Genomic DNA, 8565 nt, shown 5'->3' with positions numbered 1-8565 from the left:
GAGGGTTTGCCCTATCTGACTGCCCCGGATCTAGTCTTGAATGCACGGACACATTCCTTGTCCAGGTGCTGTGTATTTTCTTTTCCATTCTGCATGAACGCCCCATGTAAACTCTGCAGGCCCAATGCATTCATTAACCAAATAGTCCATATACGGCCAAAGGTTTCATAGCCCAGGCAGGCTTAACGAGAGATATGGAGGTTTGGGCTTGTGTCGTTGTGGGAAGTAATTATGTCTCAATCTCAATTTAGACACGTCGAATGCTAGAGATGACCTTTATTAGCTTTTTCTCTTTGATCTGAAATCTCCTGACTTGATTATCTTTAGATATTCTGGTGAAATAGCCTCAACATCACCTTTGCCCATTTAATCAGCTTTTGTCAGGAAAAGAACACAAGACATCATGGAAGGGAAATTCATTGCTAGTTTTCCATCGACATTGCACAGCCATATTTCATTCAAACTTAAACACAGCTAATATTCTTGCCCTGGTATATACAGTAGTTTGTCACATTAACCATCTGTGTGTGTGTGTGTGTGTGTGTGTGTGTGTGTGTGTGTGTGTGTGTGTGTGTGTGTGTGTGTGTGTGTGTGTCACGGAGGTCCTGTTTTATTGTAAGGTCTCCCAAGTAGTCCAAGAATCCATTGGTTTTAGATAAAGAGGGGCTTAAGGACTGCATTTCTTTTCAACTGATTTCAGCAGTAAAACATTTTTTTTTATAATAATAACAATAAACATTGTTATTATTATAAGTTCGCATGGTCGCATGTAAAAAAGAATACATAAGTTCATGTTCAAAAAAAGATTTTTCACTTATGGTCCAGATAGACTCAAGTAAAGAGCTCTCCTCCATACTATAATTCGAGAGCCGGTGGCACATGGCACGGCGCACAGTTGTTCAGTTGTGATGTCACTCCACCAACTGTGATGTCATTAAGTGATGTCATAAGTGATGTCACTCAAGCAACTACGATGTCATAGGTGATGTCACTCGAGCAGTTGTGATGTCATTTCTGCTGTCATAAATTCTTCCAGACTGAGGTTATACTGAAAGTTTAGTTGCAGTGTGTTATTGGACTTTTTAGTACAAGACAAGATTGTGACAGTTGTGATGTCATTAGTGATGTCACGCGAACAACTAGCAATTGTGCGGCGCATATGACAATAGGGCAGGCGAGGCCGAGCTGCGTATGCAAGCCTGCGTAGTGGGCTATTTCCATAACTGCACCCATAGCGCATCATCTCGAGTCTCCACCCTAGGAATCGACCACGCGCCTAGTGTAAAAAATTATTTTCAGGGAGAAATGATGAGAAAGGTAGCTCCACCCATGTGTTTAGATGCATTATGGGTTTTGGATATTAATGTATTCCAATGGGGGAAAGATTAAAATAAAAATAATAATAAAATAAAAACACCTTGAAAAATAGGTTAGGAATTTCAGATCTTCATTAAAAAAAATCTACACTCATGATCTGACAATAATAGTTGGGGTATAAAATAATGAGTTGGGGTATAAAAAAGAAAAGGAGAGATTTAAAATATACATTTTATTGATTTTGGAATTCCCATAGGAATATTATATAAACAGCTTAAGTCTTTACCATTTCAGGGTCTTCCGAGTGCAATCCCAAGTGCAACCCCTAGTTCAATCGTCTGTTGATTAGTTCCAACTCTGGGCTGATGCCTGTAATGAGGCTCTAGTCAAAAAGCCATCTCCTGACTCTTCCGTACGCAGCGTGCCACCTTTCTTTTGAACTCTTCTGGATCATTCCTCCACTCTTTAGCTGCATCCACATTGGCAGGAGAGTCTCCATTGGGGTCTGCCAACATGGAGATAACACTGATCATGATCGTCTCCACTGTGTGGATCGGCAGCCAGCGCTCCTCGGGTCTCTCATAGCCGTACTTGTCCTCTCCAGGCTCATGCAGGATAGAGATGCACACATCGCCATTTTTCTCCACATTGGGATGCCAGATTTCTGTGATGAACTTAATTTTGGGAGGCCTCACAGGGTAATCATGGGGAAAGGTCAGATTGGCTTTGAAGAAACCTCCTTCATACAGTGTATCTTCAGGTCCAATGATGACCACGTCCCACTGGTAGATGTCATCATTGTCTGTAAGACCCGCAGAAAAGCTCTCCACTGGGTTCTTGTTGAGCTCTGCTAGTTGTCTACGAAGTAACAGCGCAGATTGTTCAGTCATTTTTACCTCTGTAATTTACCAGTCCTACTTAGGGTCTGAGTCTGCAGGAAAGGATTTATGACATAAGTCATAGAATTGGTGATGTCACCAGTGATGTCACTCGAACGCAGTGGTGATGTCATCAGTGATGTCATTAGAACAATTGTGATGACACAGGTGTTAGGTGTCAGAGGGCACCTCTGTCTCATGCCTTCTGGTTCTGCCTTTCACTGACGGGATTAGGCCAAAATATTTGACTGGTACTAGCCAATCAGCGACCCGCCTCGTAGTTGACATTGTAACCAGCCAATCAGGAACGCCGCTAGCAAAACAATGATGGCTGCCTCCTTGCCTTTCCGCCTGGAGGAGTAACGTCAAAGTTCGTCGACTTTAAACAGCCATAAAGTGCAGTTATTGTAGAAATAGACTCAAAAACAAATAAGTACAGGAGTATGCAACAGCGGGGTTTCTCGGCGGAAAATATGTTTTTGCCGTTCTCCAGAGTGGATTTGGGTTTGACTGGATCCAACGCTGATTGGCTGAAGGAGTTGTCTGTCAAGGCAAGGACACCCGCCCAACTTCCGCCCACTTCAAACACTGGGCAGATTAGATTGTCTCGTAGAACGAAATGAAATGTGAGTTAACGTGACAGGCTGGTTTACCAGGCTACTTCCCTACAGCTGTGCAACAGTCTCTGACACAAGGGACAACTGTCGCCAATAAACTCATTCTGCAGGAATGGAAGTCGGAGTCCCTCTCTCCACCTTCTTTTCAGCTGTGGTTGGCAGACATGATCTCTGTTATACAGATGGAGATTTTTAATTATCTGGGACCCGTTTCTGGCCTACCTTGACAAGGTTAGGGGCGACGGGTGACTCGCCCGGCTCGTTTCTTGCATGAGATCCCATGCACAATATCTCTTACAAGCACATAATAAGCACCTTATCTGCCTGGTAGCACCACATTGTAATATTGGAATGTCGATATATATTTATGCTTTTTCTTTCTTTTCTTTTCCCGTGTCTGAGTTTGTTTTTGTTTTTTTGTGTTCTAAAAATTGAAAAATAAAATATTGGGGATGGGGGGGATAACAATTGTGATGACATTAGTGATGGTGTAACGAGTGATGTCACTGAAGTAATTGTGATGTCATCTGTGATGTAATCCGTGATGATATTATCGGTGATTATCGGGACTACACTACTCACAACATAAGACATAAGGACAGGAGGACCAAGTTATGTCTGCACCAGGTTATACAAACCTCAACAGCTCTGTCAACTACAGCCAGCGCTCAACGCCGAACAACGGAGCATCACCCTATCAGAATAGTCCAGCACAGACCTACCCATCCACGTATCCACCTACAGGATACTACGGAGCTCTGCCTTATCAACAAGGCTACCCTACCATTCCTGCCCACTGCAGTCCTGTTCCCAGCAAAGCCCCCATCACAAACAATGCCAACAGTGCAAACTACTGCCGCCACAACAACCAGCAGCAGCAGCAGCTCCCTTCTCACCATGGTCCCCCCAATGTAGCACCCTCCTTGTACGGGACCTTCCCGAGCTCTGCCCCTCCCAACCAGCCATACGACACAGCCCCTGCCACTCTCCCCGCTTCGGCACCCCCACCAGCAAGCTCCCAGTATAACCCACAGCCGATCCAGCAGCAGGCCCCCTATGGTGCTCCAGGAGCATACTATGGACAGCAGTCATACAACGCTTCCCCAGCACAGCACCCTCAGCAGCAGCAGCCCAGTCTGGTGCCTGCGCCTCCTAGTGGCCCTGGAGCTCCCCTCTACCCCATCGTCTCGTACCCCTCTGCGCTGGGAAGTAGCCAGTATGGCACCCTCAGGTCTTCCCAGACTGCCTCCACGCCCGGCACCATGCCCACCCTGATGAATGTGCCCTCACATCAGTACCCGACTGTGAGCAGCATCTCTCACCCATCCTCCACCACAGCAGTGCAGCCTGGGTACAGCGTGGCTCCTCCTGGTCATCCGGCAATGGCGGTTAATGGTCAAGGAAGCACAGCCAAAAACACAGTCCACCAACAATACGACCAAACCCTCCGGGCCTTTGGGAACTATGATGCCTATGGCGGGGTCAGTCACAGCAGCAGGGGTGCAGACGTGGACAGACCACCCTCAAGAACCCTCTCTACTTCAGTCCATTCCTCCCCAGGACACCATGAAGGTGGTGACACCTCCACTACAGGCAGTGCATCTCTGGTGCCCAACAGCTCAACAGACTCCATGCCTCCCTCCACCGACATAACCAGCCAGACCCCACCCTACAGTAGCTATGGTTACCCCAGCATGCAGCCAGCCTATCAGCAGGGCCTGCCCTCCCACACTGACTCTTCCCCCTCCCACGGACTGTATGGTCAGTCCAGCTACCACCAGTACTCTCAGCCGTTCCCCAACTTCTCCCACCTGTCTGCAGCCCTGGGGGGGCTAAGCAGCATGCCAGAGCTGGAGGCCCTGAGGCCGATCAACCTGCTGCAGGAGAGGAACCTGCTGCCCCCCCGGCCCCTGGAGGCCCCCGAACCAAACCTCAGCTCAGACCTCAAGAAGGCTAACTGCAGCCCACACACGTTCCGGTGCACTCTGAGCAGCATCCCTCAGACCCAGGCTCTGCTGAACAAGGCCAGGCTCCCACTGGGCCTCCTCCTGCAACCCTTCAGAGACATACAGCAGTTACCGGTGAGCACGTCGAACACCATTGTGCGCTGTCGCTCCTGTCGCACCTACATCAACCCATTTGTCTCCTTCCTGGACCAGCACAGGTGGAAGTGCAACCTCTGTTACCGGGTCAACAACATTCCAGATGACTTCATCTACAATAAGGTCACCGGGTCTTACAGCGAACCACACAAGACACTGGAGGTGCAGAACTCCACCGTGGAGTTCATCGGCTCCCAGGAATACATTCGGCGGCCCCCTCAACCGGCAGTCTACCTATTTGTGCTCGATGTGTCTCATAACGCAGTGGAAGTGGGCTACCTGAAGTACTTCTGTGATTCACTGCTGGAGAACCTAGATAAGTTACCCGGGGATATGCGCACCAGGGTGGGATTCCTCACCTTCGACAACACCATCCACTTCTACAACCTCCAGGAGGGCGTCTCCCAGCCACAGATGCTGGTGGTGTCCGATATCGATGACGTTTTCATCCCGTCTCATTACCTCATGGTGAACCTGAAGGAAAACAAAGAACTGGTGAAGGACCTGCTGACCTTGCTGCCTGCTAAGTTCAGCCACAGCAGCGAGACACACAGCGCTCTGGGCCCGGCATTACAGGCTGCCTTAATGCTGATGTCTCCCACCGGGGGGCGCGTCTCTGTGTTCCAGACCCAGCTGCCCACACTGGGCGCCGGCCTGCTGCAGTCCAGGGAAGACCCCAACCAGCGTTCCAGCACCAAGGGAGTTCAACACCTGGGACCGGCCACAGACTTCTATAAGAAGCTGGCTCTAGACTGCTCAGCCCAGATGATCGGAGTGGATCTCTTCCTACTTAGCTCACAGTACGCTGACCTGGCCTCGCTGGCTTGTGTCTCTAAGTATTCAGCAGGCAGCATCTTCTACTACCCCTCCTTCCACCACATCCACGCCCCGGCCCAGCTGGAGAAGTTCCAGAACGATCTGGTGCGCTACCTCACCAGGAAGATCGGCTTTGAAGCAGTCATGAAAATAAGATGCAGTAAAGGCTTGTCCATCCATACGTTCCATGGGAACTTCTTTATGCGCTCCAATAACCTGCTGTGTCTGGCCAATGTGAACCCAGACGCTGCCTTTGCTATCCAGTTATCAATTGAAGACTCTCTGGCAGACCCTCCCTCTTTAGCCTGCTTCCAGGCTGCACTGCTCTACACTTCTAGTGAAGGGAAGAGGTATATCCGGGTCCACACCCTGTGTCTGCCTGTGGTCAACCAGCTGAGCGATGTGTTCACCGGGGCAGACGTCCAGGCCATCACCTGTCTGCTGGCCAATATGGCCATCGACCGGTCGGTATCATCCAGCCTGTCGGATGCCCAGGACACCCTGGTGAAAGCGGTCGTGGACTCGCTGAGCGCCTACAAGAGCACCATGTCCACCCTGCAGCAGTCCAGCCTCATCGCACCCACCCCCATGCGCCTCTTACCCCTCTACATCCTCGCTCTCCTCAAACAGAAAGCGTTGCGGACAGGCACCAGCACGCGGCTAGATGAGCGGGTCTTCTCCATGTGTGAGTTCAAGACCCAGCCTCTGCAGCAGCTCATGCGCATGGTTCACCCCAACCTGTACCGGCTGGACAATATGTCCAACCAGGCGGTGCTCCTTCTGAATGACATGGTGATTCCCCAGCCTCCTCTGGTCCATCTGTCTGCTGAGAGACTGAGCCGAGACGGAGCTTTCCTCATGGACTGTGGCAACGTGTTTTACCTGTGGATCGGCAAATGCTGCAACGAGATGTTCATCCGAGATGTTGTTGGCTGCCCCAACTACGCTTCAATGCCACCCAGCATGACTCACATTCCTGAGCTGGAAACTCCACTGTCAGAGAGAGTGCGGGCATTCCTGGCCTGGCTGCAGAACGACAGAGCCTTCTGCTCCATTCTATACATTGTCAAGGATGATGGTTCGGCGAAGGCTCCCTTCTTCCAGCAGCTGGTGGAGGACCGGTCAGAGGCGACTTATTCCTACCATGAATTCCTCCAGCACATTCAGCAGCAAATGTGCAAGTAGGCTCTTTTTAATAGACCAGAGCCAAGAACTCTGGTCTTGTAGAGTGAGAGCATTTGCAATGACGTCAGACAACCTATCGCTTCCTCAGACCGGTTTGAGTGAGGTGCAAGCTGCCTGTGAGTAAGATGCATCTCAGATTGAACTGAACAGTCTCCTGTCTCCTTTTCCTCCTCTGGGCCGGTTTGGCATCTCCCCGCCACCTCTCTCGACCAACGCCAAACCCTCATGATGTCGAATCCAGCGCTCCTGATAAGAGGGGAGAGGTGGGGGGAAGCCAGTGGCTCAGTGGGTAGCACTGTCGCCTCACAGCTAGAAGGTCGTAGGTTTGAATCTCCACTCTGGTCCTTTCTGCGAGGAGTTGAGACGAGCTGCGTTTGTGAGCGTGCAAGGCAGCGAGGGACGCTATAAAGGAGCGCAAAGCACAATATTTCTGGGTTCAATACCATGGATGTATTGTAAGTGGCCGTGTTCACAGGAAGTGTTTTTTGAGCTTCCGGCACCTTTCTGCAATTCAGTGCAATTAGTGTATTTGAGCGGAGCGCTCTGGGCACCTCAAGCAGAAAAAAGTTTTTGGAGAAGAGCACTGGTCCTCAATGTCACTTTTTTCGACAGCAACAAATAAGCACTCTGCGTGTGCTGTGTGTCTGTGCACATTGGAAGAGCTCTGGAAATGGTCTCCAAACCACTCCCACCTGAAAACAAAACAAAAAACAAAATGTTTCCTGTGGACACGGCCCCTAAAGGCCCAATTATGCTCAACGTTAAATACGGATACGCATACGGACGGAGCTTTCTGTCCGTACTCTGCATTCATTTCAGGCATTATTCTGCACATTTTATGAAAGCTTACGGTTAAGGATGAAACGGAGCAGTACCACACACACACACACACACACACACACACACATTTGACCCTACTGCCCACTAGTGGATGTACTGCTTAACATGATACCAATGTGAAAGACGCATGGAAGTATGTGGGCATCCCGGGAGATTTGTATTCCTAGTATGGGGCTGGGATGACCGCGCCCCAAACCCGTTTAATTGGTCGCCGCAACTGCTTCTTCCTGAAAATGTGCGGCAAGTATTTTTTTTTGATTAAGATTAGGGTTAGGGGTGAAAAATCTTCAACTCAGGTTGTGCTTGGGCTTGTTGCGTAATGGGTAAGGTACTTGTTGCGGACGGGATGGAGTTGTCAGTTGCGGAGTAAACAAACTGCCGGCATACACAAATCTGAGAGCGTGTCATAATGAGTCTATCGTCCCTGGGTTGGTAATTTATCCCAGATTTGAATGGTCTTAGTGTAATCGTCTTTGAATTGGACTGGTTTTATGCAGTCTAGATGGGGGAAACAGTTAAATCAACCCTTTTTCCAAAGTTTTCACAAATAGGATAACGGTTTTGAGGTCAATAAGAATAGCATGCTACAGTAAAAATTAACAAAATGCAGGATTCATTCAATAATAGATTCTCATTTCATCTCCACCTATATGTTTTTCACTTCATGAACTAGCTTGAAAATGACTGAACCACGTCATCTACAGGCGCTATGCCGGAAAATTCCAATTGGAAGCTGTGAGTCGGATGGCAATTTCAGCGTTGTGTCGGACGAACAGTCCAAAGTGTTTGATGGCGGAGATGCATAGAGGT

The 8565-nt window shown here is 49.2% G+C and overlaps 2 pseudogenes across 2 annotated transcripts; one reads left to right on the top strand and one right to left on the bottom strand.

Annotated features, from left to right (window-relative positions):
* Positions 1-1703: 1703 nt before the first annotated feature.
* On the bottom strand, positions 1704-2207 carry LOC310778487 (ubiquitin-conjugating enzyme E2 G1 pseudogene; annotated as a pseudogene). The gene has a single exon. The product of its transcript is annotated as a ubiquitin-conjugating enzyme E2 G1 pseudogene (transcript).
* Positions 2208-3426: 1219 nt separating this feature from the next.
* Positions 3427-6915, top strand: LOC310777867 (protein transport protein Sec24B pseudogene; annotated as a pseudogene). Its single transcript has one exon. The product of its transcript is annotated as a protein transport protein Sec24B pseudogene (transcript).
* The last annotated feature ends 1650 nt before the right edge of the window (positions 6916-8565 follow it).

The sequence above is a fragment of the Poromitra crassiceps genome, assembly GCF_964638095.1.
Source record: "Poromitra crassiceps genome assembly, chromosome: 6".
Lineage (NCBI taxonomy): Eukaryota > Metazoa > Chordata > Actinopteri > Beryciformes > Melamphaidae > Poromitra > Poromitra crassiceps.
Note: the sequence above shows the minus strand (reverse complement) of the source record. Positions and strands in the feature narration are given on the sequence as shown.